The 24,996-nt window shown below is 34.9% G+C and overlaps 2 long non-coding RNA genes across 2 annotated transcripts in view; one reads left to right on the top strand and one right to left on the bottom strand.

Moving 5' to 3' along the window:
• Positions 1 to 4,694: 4,694 nt before the first annotated feature.
• The window catches only part of LOC150101668 (uncharacterized), a 105,562-nt gene continuing 85,260 nt past the window's right edge, over positions 4,695 to 24,996 (top strand). Inside the window, exon 1 of the long non-coding RNA XR_016549029.1 lies at positions 4,695 to 4,796. This is a non-coding gene — a long non-coding RNA (uncharacterized LOC150101668). The remainder of the gene's footprint in view (positions 4,797 to 24,996) is intronic.
• LOC150101669 (uncharacterized) lies at positions 10,366 to 23,044 on the bottom strand. Its single transcript, XR_016549074.1, has 2 exons — positions 22,621 to 23,044; positions 10,366 to 11,225 (listed from the first exon to the last, which is right to left on the bottom strand). It is a non-coding gene; the product is annotated as an uncharacterized LOC150101669 (long non-coding RNA).

The raw sequence follows: 24,996 nt of genomic DNA, 5'->3' as shown, positions 1-24,996 counted from the left end.
GGACCTTGCTAAGGCCTTTGACAGGATACCACATGGAATTCTAATCAGTAAACCGCAGTATATGGGAATGAGTATACGGTTGGTGAGATGGATAGGAGGGTGGTTAATGGAGAGATATCAGAGAATGGTTTATTCAGGAGTAGAGTCCATAAGACGGCCTGTGACTAGTGGTGTGCCGCAGGGTTCTGTTCTTGGACCACTACTATTCAATTTATTCATTAACGATATAGGAAAGGATCTGAGAGGAACTGTTCATTTGTTTCTGATGATGCAAAGTTGGGTAGAACAATAGTGAGTGCACAGGATGTTAAAATTTTGCAGGATGATTTGGATAGTTTGGAGGACTGGGCTAAGGAGAATGGATGTCAATTTAATGTGGCAAAATGTAACGTTATGCATTTTGGGGTGAAAAGATTAGCACCAGTATATCACATTGGTGGAACTGTATCCCAGGAGATTGACGAGGTCAGGGATTTGGGCGTGTTGGTGGATAGGAAGTTGAAGTTTAGGTGGAACATCGCAAAAGTGGCTAAATCAGCTCATCAAATCACTTAGTTGCTGAAAAATACTTTAACAAGCAGAGACAAACAAGTTATTGTTCCTCTGTATCGAGCCTTGATAAGACCCCATCTAGACTACTGCGCCCAGATATGGGCGCCAGAATTTCTTCTCCATGGGGAGGAGGAGGTGGAGAGAATCCAGAGACGAGTGACCAAGATGATAGCAGCACTATGGAATGAACCTTATGAGAACAGATTGAAGATTTGTGGGTTGCAGAAATTGGTTGATAGGCGGGAAAGGGGTGATATGATTGAGACATTCAAATTACTGAAGGGTTTCTATAAGATTAATTCAGAAGATGTTTTTGAGAATAGGACTGGTGGTGGGAGGACAATGGACCATAAATGGAAGCTGGGCAAGAGTGTGGTTAGCAAGGGTGTTAGATCTAGGTTTTTTACTTGGAGAGTGGTAAATGAGTGGAATAAGCTGCCAGAGTCTGTTGTGGGTGCCATGACTGTAAATGAATTCAAGGCGAAATATGATAGATGCTGTGTGAATGTCTAATAGTTGTTCTTGACATGATGTTAGGGCCTTCCTCGATAAGTCTATGGACTCCTTGAAGTTGCCCGTAATAATAATAATAATAATAATAATAATATCCAAGCTCACAGTGGCCAAGTCCTTTGCCCCAAAGCTGTATGCATTGCAATGCTGACCATCTCGCTCGCAGGCAAATGAGTCACTTAGCCCTGACACCAGTGCAGCAATGTCCATTGCCAATTTAACGAGTGTGATCTGCAACTAAAAGAAGGAGCTACGTGAACTGAAAACATCTGCTTGAGTATACATCTGCCAAAATAGACGAGTTTCTATACACGATAGGTTGGCTAACAGAGGAAATTAAAGAACTTGAAACTAAAAATACAGAACAGTTACTGCACGAACTTAAATTAATTAATTAAACTGTTGATGATCTCAGGAGTCGCATGAAAATGTGTATGAAATAAAAAATATTTCGCAAAAAATTCAAGCGGATTTTAATGAGAAGGACATCGAAGCAGCCCACAGACTCCATAATGAAAAAAAAAGCCAAAACATATTATTGTAAAATTCAGGTCTAAGGAGACGAGAAATAGATGGCTAGAAGGAAACAAGAACATAAAGTACAAAATAAGTACTAGAGATATAAGTAGTAATTTTAAAGACAGCAAAGTATACTTAAATGAACATTTGACTGCGAACATGAAGCATCTACTGTATGCAGCAAAAAAATATAAACAAGCAGGATAAAGACTATAAGTTTCTCTGGATCAAGGATGGTAAACTCTTCATGAGAAAAGATGACACTTTGCATACATGGAGGATAAAGTGTGAAGATGACTTCCAAAAACTTTAAAAATGACGAAAGAATCCCTGATTACTTCATCAACATAATCAAATTCCTAACATTTACAGGATATGATAGTACTACATGAAAAATTTACATCATTATTAACTTCCTATCTACAATTTTACTCCAAATCAATCTGTTACCTGTTCAGATTCCAACATTATCAGATCTTATATTTCTATCTTCTAAGGCTCTTTTTACCATGTCAATCGACCTATATCTTGGTCTTCCTCTAGGTCTTGTTCCTGCCAACCTGGCAGAGAACACTTGTTTTGCTAATCTTTCCTCTCTCATTGTGTTTAAGTGACCCTACCACCTGAGATTAGCTCTGCTAACAATAATACACAAATAATAATAATAATAATCTTCTTCTTCTTCCTAACATGGATTTTAGGCAAAGTGGCCTGTTCCGGTCTCATGCCATCTCTTTCTTGGTCTTCCGATTCTTTTTTTTCCCACTTATTTTGTATCTGTATAATATTTTTGTTAGTCTGCTGTTGTCCATTCGATTTAAATGTTCTAGCCATTTTTGTTTATACTGTCTTATGTAGTAATTAGTTGGTTTTATTTTCAGGGATTGTAAGATTTCTTCATTTGTTTTGTGGTCCCACTTGGTATATCCAGCTGTTTTTCTGAGAAATTTCATTTCTGATGTTTGAATTCGTTTTTCATCTTTTCTTTTTTATTGTCCATGTTTCGCTTCCGGATAGTAGAGTTGGTTTTGACAAGATATTATATAGTTGGATTGTAGTGTGTTTTTGTACTAGGGATGGCTTAAATATATTATTTAAAGTTCATATTTTAGCGTCTATGTCTTTTTCTTCTTCGTATGATAGATCACATCCCAAGTATCTGAAAGTATTTACTTTTTCTAATATTTTATTATCTACTTCTTATTGGGTTTTCTCCTTTGAATTGCATTATTTTTGTTTCTTCTTTAGATATTGTCATATTATATTGTTTTGAGATATCATTTAATGATTTTAATGGTCTTTATAAATCATCTTTTGATATAGCTAATACTATTTGATCACCTGCAAACATTAGTGTATTTATCTTCATTTGTGGGATTATTTGTATACCAGATGGATAATACTGTTTACAGATTGTTATAATAATTTTATATATATATATATATATAAGTTTTAAAAATCGGTTAATATTGTAAACAGTTTTTTAAATCAGTTAATATTGTAAACAATTTTTGTCTACTAATTTTGTCAAAGGCTTTTTCATAATCAATAAAGGCCACGTGTGTTTCTTTTTGAAATTCTTTTCTGTTTTCTATTAATAATTTTAAAGTAAAAATTGGATCTATGCAGGATAGGCCTTTTCGGAAACCTAATAATAATAATATGTAATGATAATGAAATAATAATTAAAAATTTTAATATTAGCATTGTATTGAAAAAGAACAGACACACACACGTTCGACCATGTGCGGTATATTTTTGTTGTGTTCAATAAAAATATTCACTTGATTTAATCTAATTGGCAAAATACAGCGAGTGACAGTCTCATTAAAGTCATTCATCTGCTACATTCCCCTCAAAAACCACTCTGAACTATTCACACCCTTATCCATGAAGCTCGACTTTTTGCGATCCAGTTATACAAATGGTAACGTCATCTTTCCCAGTAACCTTAATGTTGGCAGTTCCAACTGGCTTTCCTTTTCTGCGACATCACTGATCCAGCTGGACGAGATGTGGAAGTATTTGAGAGAAGCAGTGACCTACGTAAATCTTACAACTACCAGATACCAGATGATCCTTTCCCCTCTCGCTATATCCTTGATCATTTCTTGACCAATTCTTTGTCTTCTTTTTCTCTTGAGACGATCAAGGCAGGTCGCCTTCTACCATACCAGAAATAGAGCACCATGTGCCTCCTGTGGTTTTATCCAAAAAAAAAAAAAAAGACAGAAGAATATTAAATAATACAACTACTAAAAACCTCAGTGATCTGTATCATCACCTATTTCTTTCTATACATGAAGGACTTACTATCAATCATCATCATTAATCATACATACAGCTTTGTTGACGCTAGTACACTTCATTCTCCTACTCATTTGGAAAATCATGCATGCTCCTTGGAGGCATTGACTTCTAAACAGAAGTATGTATTTTGGACCTTTTGTGAAAATAGACGAATTTGGGAAAAAAAGTAGTTATTTTGGGGAAATTGAGGGCATGAGAAAGAGTGGAAGATTGCGAAAGAGACAGACAAGACAACGGTAAGTTCCTTTATGTTGGATAGAGGAACTTATCAATATGAAATTACAGCTGTTGAAAAAAGTAATGAGGGATCGAGTAAGATGGAAAGCCCACGTTCATAAAATCACCAAAATTCGAGGACTAGATGGAATATAAGAACAGTCAAGGTCTCCTGTAATAATTTTCTGCAACAAATTAGTATCCTTGAGTCATTACAGTGACCATTCTATTTGTTTAATCTTTGTTTAAGTCTTTAAACGGTCTTTGTTTAATCTCAGGAAGAGAACCCATGCTTTTTTATAAAGAAAAAAAAAAAAAAAAAAAAAGGCAGTAGCGTATTCATGATCTCACGTATTATGTGCTTTGTCTGAATCATGGCTCTTGTTATGCTATTTTTCAGAGCTACACAGTCACCCTTAATACTTTTATTTCGTTTATAGGGTATGTCGATTTGCAACGGAAAATTTCATTTTTTATGCTTTATTATTTTAAACTTAATTCATAATTCAATTTTATTTTATTCTTACTGTTTAGGTCTCCTATTTCATTACTAAACTACTAAAAATATGAAAGAGGAATTTGCTGAAAATCTTCCACAAGAACCAACTTACTTCAATTCTATCGCCCTTAAATCCGAGATGAGTCTACTTTAATAACAGTTAATTAATAATAAACACACCTACAAGGTAAAATTTTTTCTTATGTTATCTTAGCACATAAAATGAAATAGAAACTGAAGCAAAGTAATTCAACTGTAACAAACATCATTTTTTGCATTAATCACAAACCGGAAATCTTAGAACTGGAATCGGAAGTGGTAATCTTACTGTAATATACTTGAGGGCGTAAATAACTTCCTGTTCATAAAATTCTCGAAATTTTATGAAAAAATTTTTTGATTCGCTACATATTTTAGTACATAAAGATATCCAAATTCACTTCGAGGATATACTCCTATACCCCAAGCACAAAAAAGAAGAAAAAAGCTTAATCACAGCGTAAATCCTCGCAGAGCAAGTTTGTTGACTGAAATGAAAACACGTGGAGCGGAAAATATTCTCTTTGCCATAATTGCTGTACTTACGATAACAATATTTAGTGGGAATCAGTGAATTGTTAAGGACGGACTAAAGATGAATTTAGATCAGTAAAATAAAAAAATTAAAAGCAAATTGTAACATGGCTTTGTTACAGGCAATTGCTTATCAAACTTTAATGCTATTATTATAGTATTACAGATGGATCAGATGTGATATATAATTTTGATATTATGTTTTCAGATATTAGCAAGGCAATTAGCCCAGTTATCTGATTTACAAGTAGGGAAAACATGGCATTAAAGATTAGGTAAGATTATGTGATTAGATGAATGGTTAAACGAGAGAGAGAGAAAAGGAAGAGAATAGCCATGCATTCCAGTGGACATTTGTAAGTGCTGGGGTTCTAGAGCAGCGCTTCCCAAACTGTGGGCCGCTTCCTCCATGGGGGCCATACGTTTTGTTGAGGGGAGCCGTGAAATAATAAACAAATTTAAAATGTTTTAAGACTAAGTAGATTTTTTTTAATCTTAAAAGAAACTATTTAATTTTTATTATTTCTTTTTTGTTCAATTTTATATTTTAATGGAAAAAATCACACATTGGTGTTGGTTCACAAATGTTGCGTCCTGCGTATTTCGGCGCTTAAAGAATATTAGTAATTATATGCTTATTCATATAAGTTTCATTTCAAAGGTATTGATAAGAAGCACAAAAAAAATTACAAACGCAAAATCTTGAATATAGATTGTATTGAAGATAAATACAATAAATATTATAATAATATTTAAAATAAAGAGCCAATAGGCTTCATTTCGGCGATGTAAACATTATTTAAATTAAGGAAATATTAAATCCCACATTGTTTTAAAACCGAATGAGAAACTCAAAGATCGGAATCAAAGAGTTTCATGCCGAATATAGTAACTATAAAAGTATCGGCGACTACTAGCGTAAGCTAAAGTACGTAGTTCAAATACGTAGTACAAACTAGGGCAACTCGTAGCAAAGGTGAAGAAAGTTCTGATCGCTATTCTTAGTATTTTTCATAATGTAAAACCCATCTCCCAGGAGATGTATGATGGTATACATTATGGTGGGAGGTCACATACAGACCGGTTTCGATCTTTATTGAGATCTCATCAGTGAGTAGCTAGACCAAATATAATACTAAGTATAATACTAAGGGTATAGGAGACGGGTTTTACATTATGGAAAATACTAAGAATAGCGATCAGAACTTTCCCCACCTTTGCTACGAGTTGCCCTAGTACTACGTATTTGAAGTATACTACGTGCTTTAGCTTACGCTAGTAGTCGCCGATACTTTTATAGTTACTATATTCGGCATGAAACTCTTTGATTCTGATCTTTGAGTTTCTTATTCGGTTTTAAAACAATGTGGGATTTAATATCCCCTTAATTTAAATAATATTATAATAATATATGTCTGTATTACGATTTTTTTTTCGATGGGGGACATGAAATATTTAAATTTTTCCAAAGGGGGGGGGGCCTTGGCATCCATAAGTTTGGGAAGCACTGCAGTGTAGAGGACAGTGTTGCGTGCGTTGTTATAGCTTAAATACAAGCACTTGGTCACCCAGACTTTCATTTAGGTTGCCAAAATGAAAGGGCAATCTTCTGTTTGGGAGGATACTGAAAACAATAGAAGATGAGAAGTATCTATGAGAAGGGAAATTGTCTAAAGAATGAATAAGTAAGATCACATGGGATTCTTTCAGTAATTTACAGGAACTTTGTTAGTAGACAAACGATGTGATTATTTCTTTATATAAAGCAACGGCGATGCCTGATTTAAAGTACTGTATTCTAGCTTAAAAATTCTGTCTAAGAAGGACATTGATATGTTTAACAAAATGCAGAAGAGAGCGACATGATTGATATCTGAAACGAGTAGCTATTCTTATGAAGAAAGAAGATTTCGGTTTTATAGGTTGCAAACCTCAGAGATAAGACGAATAAGAGAGCGCTTGATTGAAGTTTATGATGCTGTTAAGAAAATGAACAAGTTCAATTACTGGGATGTTTTTATATTTCTCCAGAAATCACATACTTAAAGGAGGACATAATTTTAACTTAAATGAGGGGTTGTAAGTTGGACTTCAGGAAAGATTTTTTTTTTTTTTTTTGTGGAAGAGGAGTTAATCCCTGCGATAAGCATTCAGGAAAACATTGTAGCAGCATATATCTTAAAGTAATTCCAGGAGATTCTGTACGAGGCCTTGGAGAGCATTAATTTAGTAGAACTGTTTATGTTGGAGTTTGAATTGGCCTCACTAATTTTATTGTTTTATTTATTTATGCGTATTGTTTTATAGTGAATGATGGTTTATTAGTTTATGGTCTCATTAATATTTATAATGAGACCATCCACGACATTCTGCTGGCGAGGAGTAAGTTTTGTGTCCTTATTATGACAAAATCCAATTAATATTAATTGGATTTTGTTATACACTCTAACTTGAATAAAGTTAAACATTAATAATTTTTAAATGTTATATTTAAGTATAATCACCATCGGATTTGTTTTTTCTGCGAAGTTTCTTTTTTTTTCTTTTTTTTCGGGGGGGGGGGGTGGAGGAGGAACTACCGTTTCTATATGTTCAACTTATTCTCCTTTACGTTGCGTCCTATTGGCTTGGCTGAAACATCTTTACATATTGGTCTATTCTGGAAGATATTGAACATACCTTTCAACATATTTGACCATGTTTATGGAATTTTCGTATCAAATATCACACGTTGGTTCTTGTTCCGTAATTACTATTCTGCAAAATACAACAGTATTGGGAAATGAATCTTACAAGACTTTCGAAAATGCTAAATGGATTTTTATAGGTATTATGAAAGGGTCTCCAGAAAACTCTGTCCTGCCACTACGGCAGTTAATATATCATTGAGTTGTATTGTTTTTGATGCTGAAAAATATAATATTTTCAGTTTTGACTACCAGGTGACAGAGATGATTGATTTTACACTGACACTGAATGACTTCTTAATAATATTCGGAATTTATAGCATTTGTTTGAAATTCAGTAAACGATATTATGAATAATAATGTCATCGTTTTCTTTTTTGTTCTACGCCTTCCGGCCTGTCCACATCGGTAGCGTAATTAGCAGTCACATTTTAAATCAAAAGTGTTTCTTAACATTTTTCTGGCTAAATTTTAATCCATCTTTGTCAATATCTGAAATTCTCGTTGCAGTAAAATATTTTTATCTTTCATTATAGTTACTTTACTTAAATGGTTATGTTTATATCAAGATTGAATGCTTTTATGAGTACCTTGGCGAGTGAGACATCGAGTAAAAATGTGATTACTAATTGAGAAAAGTGTTTTTCCTGGTACAAGAAGGCTAATAAATTCTTAACAAGGTTATCTTTACATATCAAGCGAAAAATCTAAACTTTTTAAATGAATTAATTGCTGACAAGCTGCGTAAAAGGAATCACTTGAATATCATCTCTTCATTTAATGAAAACAAATGACAGACGACACATTCTAGTAATTGAAATTTACCACATCAGTAATACTAATAAAAATGAATTAAAAATTTCGGGATTTCAAGAGGGAAATGTTTGCTGTAAATGAGTAGGCCTATCTCATCATTTGATTACAAATAGCAAACCAGAGAAGCATGATTAAAATCAAGCATCTGTTCAACAGTTGTTAAGCAGCTGATTCAGTTTAATCTTCATTCATTATTATTATTACTATTGTGAAGAATATTTAAAGTTAAACCAAAGATACACAATTATGATATAAACCGTGCAAAAATATAAAAATCAATTAAATTGAAATTTAGATCGTCAACCACACACTGTGGTTGACGATCGAATTTTGATTTTTAAAATCTTTTCATTTCTTTTTAAATTAAAGGTTGGATTTTAAAGCTACTTTTCTTACATAGTAACATGGAGTAATACAAATTATTGTGCAATCTACAATAAGAGGAGCCATAATTATAATACATTTGTAGCAACTGAGTGTGGCAGTTGATAAAGTAACACTACATTTCATGTGAAAACTTATCGATGGTCAAAGGTTGAAAAAGAAAAAAGGTGATGCGAGTGTTTGCATCGTCTGTTTCCTCATGTGGCGACTAGATAGCATTACGTGAGCATCTTACAGCTGCACTATACGATGTTAATAGTAGAACAACCGGAAGTCTGCTTTGTAATAACAGAAATTCAGCAAAAAATGCATGGCGTTAAGACACACATAATCTCTCCACTACAAAAAAAAAAAAAAAAAAAAAAGAAATCTTTCAACACCATCCTGAAATATGTGGACAGCATTTGAGGACCATAAGGATGTGCTTCTTTACGTTCTTAACTTGGATTTCAGTGTAAATGCTAAACACTGCTACAACACACTGGATTCGGTTACGGCTGGCCATTTGTTGCAGAATGTCATGAATTTCATCATGTTGCATGATTGCCATGCACTGGGAGCAGTATACGTGAGTTGATACAGCTCTACTACTTGAGGATTCTGGATCACTTACTGCACTGCCCTGATCTTGCACCCAATGATATCGATCTCTTTGAATCACTGAAAGAGCATGGCTAGCAAGCGATATGCATGGTAACGTGAAGCAGGCTGTAGTTTCCTTATTAAAGAAACTTGCATCCAGTTTCTTTAGTGACTATGTAGAAAAGTGATGTGTACCAAAGTCTGCATAATATGTATTATAGATGCATTTTGTCTGAAGAAAGTTCTTCACATAAGATGCTTGTGTTAGAATGTTATGTCCGAATATTGTTTTTATTATTTCCACTGCATGATTAACTAATGTATACAATGGTATTGAATACAATATCGTTGACATTTGGCATAAAATGAGACTGATTAAAAAACTTTCAGGTAATTTGAGCTGTAGTAATAAGTCCAACTATTGTTACTTCAGCATGCTATGCTGCACTGTGAGTTTCGATTATTTCCACATATCTGAAGATTGCGCTTACACTAGACAAGGAAATCGTTAATTATATTAAACTGAAGGTGAAAAAACTCTTCGCTACGTTGCATTTCCTTCCTCCATACAGTTTTATTGATAAATTGAGCTAATGATTTGTTTATCAGAGCCTGGGAGAGACAGAAATACAAAGTGCCATATGGTTGGGTGTGCAACCATATTCACGCAATAGAATTATTACGTGAGTTTAGAATTATTTCTGCAATAGAATTATTTGAAAGTTCTTTATTTACACTCATTAAAATTAGTCACAAATTAAAGACACTTTATAAAAATAATGAGTTACATGCATAGGTTCATAGAGATTCGTATTCTATGTTTCCGTTATTACATCTTGAAGGAGAACGTATGCAGATAAAATACATTAATATTCTCGCTTCATAGTCTCTAATTGCCTTCACGTAGTTATAAGCAATAAGAACAGCAACATCTCTTTCTGACCGAAAAGTTCCTTCCCAATCGCATAATCAGAGAAGTTTTTAAGGATTATAATGCATCTGCTGTCCTAAAGACGTGCTTTCCACCACCACGGACCACTTAATATCCCTTAAAACGGTAAACACTCACCAACCCTTTCCTTCTGAACTAAAAGATTTCATGTAAAGTTATCATTCAAAAATTTTGGAGGTAATTTTTTTTTTTTTTGGTTGTTAATTTATTGAATGGCAGCTTTCTTTTGAGACCATTTCGAGTTCGATAGGATAATATTAAATAGTCAAAGTTGCTGGGAAGAAATCTCTTTCTCTCTTGCTATTAATATATGGACAATTCTTCTTCTTCTTTCTAACATGGATTTAAGGCCAGGTGGCCTGTTCCGGTCTCATGCCATCTCCTTGTTGGTCTTCTGATTCTTCTTTTCCCACTTATTTTATATTTGTATAATATTATCACACCATGACCTCATTTTTAATCATATCTGTTGAAGTTATCATCAGATCCTCACACATTCCTCGAATCTCCTCCATTACAATCTATTGTGGATGATGTTATCCATCAGTAACTCTGTGACGTCCAATCTGTGTCCTTCATACTTTAAACTCCTCTTTGTCCTTAAATATGAAGAGTATATTTGCTGAAAAAGCAAACAAATATTTTCAGATTTTAATCATTTTAAATAAAAAATTAAAAAAAAAACTACTGCTGATAACAATAAATATTTAATTGCAAGTATTTATTTTAATAAGCCAAAAGGCTATTTTACCGGCAAAATATAATTTTACCTTTTGGCTTATTAAATTAGTAATTAACATTAAATATGTTAATTATTAATTTAATAAGCCAAAAGGTAAAATTATATTTCGCCGGTAAAATATCACTTCGGCAATTCGATAGTAGAGGTATGTAAGTTAATGTTCACTTAAAACCTTGATATTCCAGGTCTACCTACTCACTGATGAGACCTCAAAAACGGTTGAAACCGGTCTGGGTAGTGACCTCTTCTCATAATGTAAAACATTATTTATACATCTCTTAGGAGCTGGGTTTTACATTATGAGAGAATATTAAAGTTAGTGACGGATCTTGCTCCACCTTTGCATGGAGTTGCCCTGGTGTTGTACTACCTAAGTGATCATTTACACTTGGCCTGCCGATAGTTTTTTCGGCATGAAACTCTATGGATTTCGATCCGAGTTTCATACCCGGCTATTAAAACATAAAGGGATTTACCATCCCCCTTTCTATTTGCAATTATTTATATTTTAGCAGACTTGAGAAGTGACAATTTTTATATGAATCCCACCGAGAAAAGGCTGCTTGCCGATAGTACATTAATATCGGGTGGACTAAGGGGTTAGATAACCCGGAAATCCTAGTCTAGAGACTAAACAGAGAACTAAGTCAAGCCACTCCAATAAAAATGACGATGCTCTCACACCGGGCGATGAAATTTCCCACTTACAGACGTGGATTCGAGCCCACAGTATGTGGGTTGAATTGCAAAACACGCTAACAAAGCGGCCAACTTAGCCGACAATTGATAGCGGATTAAATGTATTTCCTGCAATTTATCCAAGCACCGACTAAATACTGTACAGGTAACTTATTGATCTAATGCTGTATTTCAGCTGCTTGCGGTGACATTTAAGAGATGGTCATAAAATAATGGCAAAGTTAATACTCCTCTTACGATAAAATAAACTTGCTGTCGAAAGTGCTGGTTATTTAGACAGGCGTAGTTAATGCAGGTGGTCTACGAGACCAACATGATTGTATACAACTTTTTTTTTCTTCTTTTTTTTTTTTAAATTCAGACAAAGGACAAAACCACCATTTCTTAAGAAGTAGGCAAACTGTCCACTCAAAAAAAAAAGCATGTTATGCTAGTGTAGGAGCCTGTACCATCTTAAGCATAACTTGATTTAATATTACACTACTTCAAAGACTTCGTGAAGAGAATCTGTGTTTTCACTTCTTTTTGAAAGCGTGTTGTCAATCCACTGAAATCTTAATAACAAAATCACACTTAATTAAAAGCAAAAATATTTTTGTTACTGAATTTTGCCTTTTATGTAGTTCACTAAGGCAACTCATGCCAAACATTGGGCATGCTCCCAACAAAGTACCAACGTTTCTTATCACAAACGTTACTTGGGAAAAATGGAATTTTATCCTTTCATTACATTACATGTAATTAAAGAGAGAGAATACATTAAGTCCTTTAATGTATTCTCTCTCTCTCTCTCTCTCTCTCTCTCTCTCTCTCGTCTAATTATCACTTGTAGGTATTTCTATATAAAATACACTTCCTGAAAAAATATTATGTATAAAATAATAAAATAATAATTTTGTATTATTATTTCATTTGCACACACACACACACACACACACACACACACACACACACACACACACACACACACACACACACACACACACACACACACACACACACTTACTTTCTTACAGGCTTTCTTAGCTATGAGACGTTATATAATTTTATGACTTTAATTAGCCGAAGGAAATACCAAACAAAAAAATAGAGTAAATTATTTTATTTATTTTTTTAAAAAGAATAATTGGTTTTATTCTACTCTGGCAGCATCATTTGGTGGGGGAAAATGAAAAACACATAATAAAAATTAGAGATACAAGAACCGTCATTACATTAAAAATGAACTGCTGTTGTTCTAAACTATTCTGTTTCGAACTCTGAAACGTATGGCGTGATCTTGCGGTTAATAAGCTGAGTTGCAATTGAATAAATTCTAATAAGTTGTAGCTGAAGTTGACATTCAGATGGAAAAGATTAAACATTATTTAAGTGATTTCTAGTATCTTTCTTTCATTCTCATCATCGCATTGCTGCTGATATTCCATTCTGCTACACACCTAGTAAAGTGGAATACATCAAAGATGCAGAATTTCGTTCTTAACCGGATAGAGCAAAGGCCATCGCATATTTCCCATATGCGATATCCCTCACGTGATTCTCTCTGTACTTCTCTGGATTTTTCTGTTTTTCCGTCATATTGGATAATCAGTCACACCAAAGCTGGTAAACTTCTGGTTACTTCAGGCAGTCCTGTTTTGGTTTTACTGGAAGATGTATGGTTAGAGGTGTAGATGTTGTTCGGATTTTTTTTTTTTTTTTTGATAATTTTCGCTAACTTAGTTGTAATGGAGCTGAAGGCATCTCTTCCTTTAAGAACGAGTAAACGGAAAGATACTAACAACCACCAAAGCAAGCCAGTTTCTATAAAAATGCAGTAATAAGAAAAATATACGTTATATTCGGTGACCTTTGAAGTTGCACTGATTTGCATAATGTTAGAACTATGAGAACGCTTAGAAATGTTGCAAGCTAGATTGCGACACAATTCCTTTAGTGAGAGAGAGAGAGAGAGAGAGAAACACTGTCGCCTCCTTATTAGCGCTATAGTGCGATGCATTTCTGGATCGATTCATGTAGGCATGCAGATCGCTGCTATTTCTGTAAAGGGCAGAGCTACGTGAATTATGAAGTTCTTTTTAGGCTCTAGAAAGATCTGAAAAAAACAAGACTGCTATGAGATAATTCTTTAGCCATTTAGAAATGAAAGGTATCAAGCGACAGGCTTAATCTGATATAATGTTATGTTGTGTTGTTCAATGGATTCTGTTATATTTGAGAATGCTAAGTCACAGAGTTTTCCAACTATTTACTAAAAATAATATACAGAAGTGATACAAAGAAAATATCACATTTAGATTATATATAGTATATCAGGAAGGCTTATATCCAAGTTAATATTCACGCAATATTTAATTTAATGGCAATGTTACAATTAAGACAGTAACAGTATATAAGATGAGATTGTTGAAAGAAGAATGAGACGCGTACTCCATAAAAGAAATAAATAGAAATTTCAAGGAGGTTCTATTACTGCGTTATAGCTTTTTATATCAATCCCGCCTCCCCACGAGATATCCTAAAACCTATAACACTAAGACCTATCACTCATAGCACTAAAACATATTACACATCCTAAAACCTATCACACATAGCACTGCTGTACTATACCCACAGTACAGCAGTACTATGTGTGAACAACTGATCAGAAAGAAGGAAGGAGACAACGTGTTTCTTGAAGAGCCTGGAAGCTACAGTAATTTGGAAAAACGGCATAGGAAAGACTGTTCCAATGAACAGAAAGCACACAGAATGAAAGAGGAGGACGAGAAGTGGCTTTGATTAGGTTGGAGTTGAATCACGTGTAAATTACGACAAGCAGCAACTCCAAAAATTTCTATTCTTGCTTATTAGTAAAAAAAAAACAACGAAGGAACGGTGATGACAAGCCCTTTGAGCATTGCTCCACGAAAGAATCCACAAAAAAGACATAAATATGGGATCCGTGAGAAAAATGATTGTAGTGAGTCCGCGAGAGTAAAGCCATCCATCAATTGCTGAAAAGCATCAAGCATTTGCAGAAAGGCCCCCTGTGCGCAGTTCAAACATACGTAAGACACTGAGCACTCCAAAATTGGGCATACTCAGGACCCATACTGTGTAAGGAGTCTTTGCGAAAAGTAAAGCCTTCCATGAAAGAGGATACCAAGTCTTTCAGAGGTCAATAAGCCACGTACATGATACCTCTTTGCCAGGAAAGGCCAGATGTTAAAGAAGAGAAAACTGATCTTGATCGAAGGTTGAAACCTTATCGAAATTAAACGGCAATGAAGTAAGATTTCTCCTCATGGGTCTTGTACAGAAGTGGAAGGTGGAAGGTGGAAGGGTTTTTTCCTTTCTAGAAACTGATTTTTTTTATCCCTCAAACCAGGCTAAACACAAGCGATTTACAGGCTTCATCGCCTTAGCTAGTCCGGCCGTAATTCCAAGCAAACACCAATCTCTCCGGAGACACGACAGAATTGCTTTCCGACAACATTGAAATTCACGAGATCATCCTTGTCCCAATGGAGAATGGCGAGGAAGCTATACCCAAAACACTGTCTATGGAAGATCTCGAAGTTTAAGTCACATGAGCACTACAAGATTTGATGAATGAAGAAGAGGAGTGGAGTGCATCGTCACCAGTAAAACCATGGACAGAATTCGAGGTCAGCGAGAGAAGGTCACGATGCATAGAACCAAGAACATGGGAAAAAGCGAAGGGATCATCAATCACGATTCTCCTTGAAAGATCAGAAAGGAAAAGGCGATCCACTCGAAAAGGACAGAAAGTCTACGACACAATAGCATTTTATTAACCCGTATATAAGTCTCTCTCTCTCTCTCTCTCTCTCTCTCTCTCTCTCTCTCTCTCTCTCTCTCTCTCCTAATCATTTCCATGGCTTGTGTCAATGGATCCATGGGAACCCACTGCGGGAGGAGAGCGACGCAATTCATATCGATGATCATACGATTGGAAAGCGCCCAGGTAGTGAAAAGGTTGTTCGCCAATGACCGTTTCATTATTTTTGACAGAATTAAGGCGAGTGCAGTGGGATGATAGTTTGATGGTTGACTTTTCATTGCTGTATATATGGGACTCCCTTCATGCTGTCGGACAGATGCTGGACGAATATGACCATCCTATATCGCCTTGTACAGGCGATATAGATGAGTGCTCACTGAAAAACATCTCTAGCACAACCAAAAGGATTCCATATGGACTAGGAGACCTATTACTATCCAGATCATTGATGATTTCTTTTCTCTGATGTCTTTGTTATGAGACTGGTCATGAGGCAAGTCCCATTCCCAAGTGATGCCACTATAGCATCATCTGGATGTGAGAGATGTGGAAGTCATTTATATAGAGATTAGGGATTCATCACAAGTAACGTTCGTGATTGAAGATTTCGTAATAACACCCTAAAGCGTGTCAATAAATTGAAAATATGCATAATATTATTCTGCCACCGGTTATACTGAAGTAGAACTATATGGAAGAATTAGCTTTGGCTGAATTGAGGATAGTATGTTATGTCTGTTAATCGAGTGTCTCTTCTCAAATATTTACTTGTTTTGCGTGATGAAAACCCATGATTCCGGGGAAGAAAAACCCTGTCACTGTGTGTGATGCCGGTCAACTCATCTTTATTTGAAAATCCTTCATAGAGGTTCGCGACATGGGTGGGATTCGAACAAAGATTTTTTTTTCTGCCATAGGGAGTCATCTCGTTACCGACTGCGCCATAGAAACACTGCCACTTAGAGAAAAAAAAAAAAAAATAAGCATTTGTTCCTAGTGACACTTTGATGAAAAAGCTGCAAGTTCTTTCAAGGCCAGCTCATAAAAAAATATGCTCCTCTAAAGCAGTTTAGATTCTAACGTTATTAGAAACCAACAAAGTTAGTTACCACCAACTTGTCCAAAGGTACCAGCAAAATTTCTTCCACAGGATAATTTGTAAAAATCATCATTTGTAATCCCTGTGAAGCGTCGGTATCACTTTTCTTATCCCATAATAAGCAGATTTAATTCTTCTTTAATTGCTATATTATTTTCTTAGCTCAGATTCTACAATAACTTCAAACATATCGAAGTATTTTTTTAAAACTTCTCTTTTAATCAATATTTTTTATAAATGTATTTAGTTTTACACTTTGTACATTTCTAATCGAATTTTGAATTTAGTCAGCTATTGTTTTGAGATGTCAGAATTATCTTAAACTTCATTAAAACAAATATGACAATATATTTATCCTCTTTCCTTTATTGTAAAATGTTACGATTTGTAACATTATTTACACTCAAAATAATCGAAACGAAGAAAGAGGAGCTCACAGGCACATGCGCACTTTGTTCTGTCTAGTCTATCGATTACTTCTTTTACTTTTTTCTCCTGCTTCGTTCAGTAAATATCATGCAACTTTAATTAGTGAACGTATCAAGGAACACTGAATAGGCATTCTGTTTACATACTTGTATAGTTATGTAAAAGTTTAGTAAACCTTTGCATTCATATATTACACGATCGACTCCCACTGGGCGTGCTTATTTTTCACTGTTAAGTTGTAACCAACAGTATATATGTATGTAGTAGCAGTCAGATGGTCTAGACAGTGAATGCTTTCTTAAAATTTTATATCTTTCATATTTATAGAAATATTTAGCTGCATTTATGAAAGATTTTAAATTCAATTATTTTCGCCTAGAGAAAAGTTTTCAGCAAAAGTAAGGTTAAATAGATTTCTTTGCTTGAATGAGGTTTTGAATTACAGTTGGAAAACTAAGGCCATGAGGTAAGCATATTATGTCTGTTAATTGCTTGGGTTCTCTAGCCGGTTTTTCTGTTTCGGGAGATGAATAACACCAGTTTCCGGGAGGGAAAAAACCTTACTGCTATCCCGTATGCGACCAGCTAACTCACCTTCTGTTGGAAAGTCCTTATCAGAATTCTTCATTCTGCTTCAGAAAAGGCTGAATCATTTAATTTTTTTTTTTTTTTGCAGACAATGGTTGATTATAGTACAGAACATAACAATGGCAGTTTTTCCCTAATGCGTTTAGATTGGATAATCTAAATTATCGCCGAAGTCGGACTCCACTTTCTCTCCTATAATTCAGATTAGCAAGGAGTCTTGCACTTACGGAGAATTTTTATTTTTATTTATTTATTTTTGGTATGCAGTTCGAGTTGGTGATACAAAGCTGGTGAAGAGTGTTAAGCTGGTCTTCTCATTCCCCCTCTTCCAATAACGCGTTACCAAGTAACTTGGCATCTTATAAACCCAATTTATACTTATAATAGGATGATTAACCTGTCCAAAAGGTATGCAATGTCCGTCAATCAGAACTTTCTCTAGCCAGTTTGTCTATTTCGTAGAAGGAAACACCTTGACATCTCGCTATGAGACCGCCTAACTCATCTTCGAGTGAAAAGTTCTTATGATAGTTAGAATTAGCCAATTTCTGTCACAGCCGAAGACCAGATATTGTGTTGTTCTCGCGAACGCCACCAGATCAAGAGCATTGTCTCTCAGAAAATGTTCTCCACAACTTTTTTTTCCCATCTATGAGCAAAGTGAATTTTGTTAAGGGTACATGATAATGCCTAGGTAAATGAATGGATGCCATATTGTCCTCACTTACAGAAAGAACACTAGTTTATATCATCGAGGACATCCATAGCTTAAATAACTGAATAATTACAAAAGGGTTACTGTTTCTCAATACTCAGCACAGAGGAAACACCTAAAGATATAGTAATTCATTTTTGTCCATTCAATGTGTTCACGAGTATTATTGCGTGATTAATACTCTTGATATATATATATATATATATATATATATCTTGAAAATACCAAGCAATTTTAAACCTGGTTTTACTCCATTTCCCAAGTAAACAAACAGACAAACAAGTCAAGTTTGCGCCTGCAAGTGATGCAAGTCTAGCTGATCCTACAGGTAGTGCAAGACCAAGGCAACTCGTGGTAAAGGTGGCATAAGCTCCGATCACTAATCTTAATATTTACCCTTAATGCCAAAACACATCTCCAAGAAGGGGATGCATGATGTTTTGTATTAAAGGCAAGAGGCCACTACCCAGACCGGTTTCGACCTTTATTGAGGTCTCATCAGTGGGAGCTAGGCTAGAAATACCAAGATTTAGTAATACAGAGCTTATAAGTATTTTACCAGAACAAGTTGCCATAAGGTGTTTTAACCTTATTAAATAAAAATCTCTGGAGGAGATATAAATGTAGAAAGTATTTTACCTTGGGAAATGGAGTAAAACCAGGTTTAAAATTGCTTGGTATTTTCAACATTTAATATACCCAAGGTAAAATACTTTCTACATATATATATATATATATATATATATATATATATATATATATATATATATATATATATATATATATATATATATATATATATATATATATATATATATATATATATATATATATATATATATATATATATATATATATATATATATATATATATATATATATTCATATTTATATATACTGACTATAACCGAGACTAGAATAACGATTAAATTTATTCAAAACGTAACATGTTTCATCGGATTGTCCGACTTCTTCAGGCGTGGGAACATAGAAAGCAAGTAAACAATATAAGAAACATCGTATCACTATAAAACGACTATTATAAAATCAGTTAGCTTTGAACTGTAGCTACAGTCCGTGTTGAAGTTCTATTGTTAAGTAGCTGCGTGCGTCTGATTTCACGCGTGTGCCAATATCGGATAGCAGGGCTGAAAGAGTCCGGTAGATTATATCTAAGGTTATTATTTATGTGATGAAATTTCTTAGACTCGACTATGCGTCGTTCTACCTCGTCAAGGCATATATGATGGTTTGAGGTTGTTGTCCAGTTTATCTCATGTTGACGGCCTTCATCATTTGTGTTTACTGAAAACAGTACATGGCTTGACAGGGCACTTGCTCTAGTTCTTTTGTAAGCAATGTCTCTCTGATGTTCTTCCAGACGTAGGAGGATGGATTTTTCAGTTTGGCCATAGTATTGCTTCCCGCAGTCACACGTGATTTTGTACACTCCTGGGAATTGTAGATGGTTGTGAGCTTGTTTGTACTTGCTTAAAATCGATCTTAGTTTAGGAAGAGTAGAGAAACAAGTTTTTATGTTGAACTTTCTTAAAATTCTTCTTGGTTTCGTGGAAAGAGAACTGATATATGGTAAGGTGATATAACCTTTTGGATTGTCTTGTGTTTCTGAGTTGTTTTGATGGCGGCGGTATAGATGCTTATTAATAGTTTTCGACGAGTAACCATTACTTGTGAAGGTTCTTTGTAGATGTTGTAGTTCATTTTTTAGATCTTCATAAGAACTTTCTTAAAATTCTAAGAAGAATTTTAAGAAAGTTCAACATAAAAACCTGTTTCTCTATTCTTCCTAAACTAAGATCGATTTTAAGCAAATACAAACAAGCTCACAACCATCTACAATTCCCAGAGTGTACAAAATCACGTGTGACTGCGGGAAGCAATACTATGGCCAAGCTGAAAAATCCATCCTCCTACGTCTGGAAGAACATCAGAGAGACATTGCTTACAAAAGAACTAGAGCAAGTGCCCTGCCATGCCATGTACTTGACATTTGTGTTTTACTGAAAACACAAATGATGAAGGCCGTCAACATGAGATAAACTGGACAACAACCTCAAACCTTCGTATATGCAGTGACGAGGTAGAGCGACGCATAGTCGAGTCTAAGGAAATTGTTATGGACCCTCATCACATAAATGATAACCTTAGATATAATCTACCGGACTCTTTCAGCTCTGCCATCCAATATTGGCACACGCGTGAAATCAGACGCACGCAGCTACTTAACAATAGAACTTCAACACGGACTGTAGCTACAGTTCAAAGCTAACTGATTTTATAATAGTCGTTTTATAGTGATACGATGTTTCTTATATTGTTCTTATATATATATATATATATATATATTGCTATACATATATATATATATTCTCGGAATTCAGTCAGTAAATAATATGAACATATCTACATACCGAGTCAATATAGCTGATAATAATCATATCTCTTTTGACTAGGATAAAATCCAACTTATAAAAGCTTATCAGAAGACCCTCAGAAGCATTGGACTTTTTATTAACAGGCTTATCTTCTTAAAACGTTGTAAGTTCTTTTCTATCATTCCGAAATTCCTACAATTCAGGGCATAACTACAGAAATGGCACACAGAATTTACAAAAAAAAAAAAAAAAAATTAGAACTTTTATCAGAAAGAATTGGCGATACCAAACGCAATTTAGCTTTTCTCTTTACGAAAAAATCATCTTTAGAAACCCAATTAGCGGCATCCTTAGACTACGTGTCATGGAACTACATTCAAGAAATAAGCACACGTCGGACCTCAAGATCTCAGAACATTTAATTAATGTAAGCTAATTAGGAAATTTAATCCGCTCAAATCAGCACAAGAACGATCCGTCCCTAACAATCATCATGAAGGTCTCAAAAAATTGGTGATAAACAAATCATCGTATATATTCTTAGTCCTGAAGAAGAACATATTCTCTCAAAAGATCTCAATTTTGTTCTTTTCGCCTAAAACAATCCGTAGAGAATTGTTTCTCACTAAGATAGAGAAAGCTACTTCACTACATCCTACCGCAGAGCCGAATTTACTTCTCATGGAAGCCATATTTGCGATCAACAACGCAAAACCCGCAGTTGACAACATTTCTCCTTTTGAAAGATTAGCCATTGAAAAACTTACGAAGAACAAAGATGTTATCATCCTCCAAGCTAACAAGGGTAATTCAACTGTCGTCCTAAATAAAGCAGATTACCATAACAAAATCTTGGCGTTATTAGCGTCAGATACATACTCGGAGCTAGGGAGAGACCCAGCGCGAGAGAGAGATATACATAATAGAACCAATAACCTTCTAAAAAAGACCATGGAACTTCCAAGAAACATACACCTTTCTGTTCGTTCTTTACACCAGCGCTTCCCAAACTGTGGGCCGCGGCCCCCTTGGGGTCCGTAAGTTTTGTTGAGGGGGGCATGAAATAATGAAAACAAATTCAAAATGTTTTGAGACGAAATAGATTTTTTAAATAATTTTTTTAAAGAAAGTATTTAATTTTTATTATTTATTATTATTATTTTTGTTCTTTTTATATCTTAATGGAAAAAATCACTTGGTTCACAAATTTTGCTTCTTGCGTTCGGCGATTAATGAATATTAATAAATATATGCATATTCATATAAGTTTCATTTCAAAGGTATTGATAAGAAACACAAAAAAAAAATTACAAACGCAAAATCTTGAATATAAATTGTATTGAATATAAAAATGTACAACACATATTATAATAATATATGTCTATATTACGATTTTTTTTCGATGGGGGTCGTGAAATATTTAATTTTTCCAAAGGGGGCCTTTGCATCCATAAATTTGGGAAGCATTGCTCTACATCACTCATCCCCAGATTATACGGCCTTCCAAAAGGTACATAAAGAAAATTGTCCACTAAGGTCAGTTGTTGATAGTATTGACTTACCTACATATAAGTTATCAAAATATCTAGCATCTCCTTAAAATGGTTTAGCAGGAAAATTTCCTTCTTACGTTAAAAATTCAACGGTCTTCGTCCTCTAAAATTAAAAATATAAAGCTCAAGAATTCAGATATTATGGCAAGCTTTAATAAAATCATATGTGACTGTGGGAAGCCATATTATGGCCAAACTAAAAAGTCCATCCTCCTGCGTCTCGAAGAACATCAGAGAGACATCGCTTATAGTAGAACAGAGCAAGACCACTCTCAAGCTATGTCCTGTTCTCAGTGAACACAAATAATGAATACTGCCAACACGAAATAGACTGGAATACAACATCAAACATTCATAGATGCCACGATGAAGTAGAACGTAGCATATTTGAATCCAAAGAAATTATCCTAGATTCTTCTTACATAAACAGTAACCTTAGTTATAGTTTGCCAGACTCACATAGCTCTGCTATCAGATACTGGCGCACTCGTGAAGTCACATGCTTGCATATGCCTAACAATAGAACTTTAGACCGGACTGTAGTTTCAGTTCAAACTTAATTCCAGTTCATAGTCTGTTATTGTAGTGGTACAATGTTTCTTTACGGTGTTATATATATATACATATATATATATATATATATATATATATATATATATATGTGTGTGTGTGTGTGTGTGTGTGTGTGTGTGTGGAGAAATTTTTTTACCTTGGGTATAATATATGTTAAAGATACCAAGCTATTTTAAACCTTGTTTTACTCCATTTCCCAAGTAAGCAAACAGACAAATAAGTCAAGTTTGCGCCTGCACGTAATGCAAGTCTAAGTGACCCGTAAAATAGTACAAGTCTAGGCAACTCGTGGTAAAGTTGGAATAAGCTCTGATCACTAATCCTAATATTTACCCCCAATGCAAAGCACATCTCCTGGAGGAGATGTACGATGCTTTGTATTAAAGGCAAGGGGGCCACTACCCAGACCGGTTTCGACCTTCATTGAGGTCTCATCAGTGGCAGCCAGGCTTAGAAATACCAAGGTTAAGTATTACAGAGCTTATAAGTATTTTACCAACACAAGTTACCATAAGGTACTTTGACCTTATTAAATAAAAATCTCAGGATGAGAGATAGATGTAGAAAGTTTTTTAACTTGGGTATAATATATGTTAAAGATACCAAGCTATTTTAAACCTGATTTTAATCCATTTCCCAAGTAAGCAAACAGACAAGTAAGTCAAGTTTGCGCCTGCAAGTAGTGCAAGTTTGGGTGACCAGCAAAGTAGTGCAAGTCTAGGCAACTCGTGGTAAAGGTGGTAAAGGTTAAAAAAAAATGCGGAAAAGGTTGGTATTTATAAGCCTGGCTCCCACTGATGAGACCTCAATAAAGGTCGAAACCGGTCTGGGTAGTGGCCCCTTGCCTTTAATGCATAGCATCATACATCTCCTCAAAGAGATGTGCTTTACATTAAGGGCAAATATTAAGAATAGTGATCAGAGCTTATTCCACCTTTACCACGACTTGCCTAGACTTGCACTACTTTGCAGGTCACCCAGACTTGTACTACTTGCAGGTGCAAACTTGACTTACTTGTCTGTTTGCTTACTTGGGAAATGGATTAAAACCTGGTTTAAAATAGCTTGGTATCTTTAACATATATATATATATATATATATATATATATATATATATATATATATATATATATATATATATATATATATATATATATATATATATATATGTGTTTTTCGATGGCGTTGAAGTCTGGGCTCCGGGCCGTTCAGTTCAACACTTCAACGTTGCTTTGTGGAAACCAGCCTCGGACACGCAGTGCAGAATGCATGGAGCATTGTCGTACTGAAACATGCAAGGGTTACTGCCGAAGTACTTCCAGATTGTCTGAAGTATGAAGTTGTCTAGGATGTCCAGATAGCCATCAGACATCATAGTTTTGAGAATGTCCATCGATGGCCTAAGTCCAGCCCCCATCCATCTGAAATACCTACATACAATTACAGAGCTTCCATCAAACTTGACAGTTGGGATTATGTAGTCCTGCCGGAACCGTTTCCCGGGTAATCTCCAAGTCCAAACACGATCATCAGAGTGAAACATTTCCATCATCTACAATTCAGGAACGGTGTGTAAAGACAACGATCGAAAGGTCGTTTGGCGTTGAGGGTTGGGGAGATGTGTGGCTTGTTCGCAGCAACTCTGTCGTGGTAACCTAAGGCATGCAATTCTCTGCGGGCAGTTCTAGTGCTGACAGATGTACTGCAGCATTTTCCAAGTTAACTGCAAGGTTCGCCACTGATGACGTACGGGATGTTCGAACATTCCGAGACAGAGCTCGTCGATTTCGGTCAGTGAGCATTGATGGTCTC

Source organism: Typopeltis vanoorti, chromosome 11, assembly GCF_054136105.1.
Source record: "Typopeltis vanoorti isolate ZY-2024b chromosome 11, IOZ_Tvanoo_1.0, whole genome shotgun sequence".
NCBI classification, from domain to species: domain Eukaryota; kingdom Metazoa; phylum Arthropoda; class Arachnida; order Uropygi; family Thelyphonidae; genus Typopeltis; species Typopeltis vanoorti.
The sequence above is the reverse complement of the archived record's forward strand: the minus strand, read 5'-3'. Positions and strand labels throughout refer to the sequence as shown.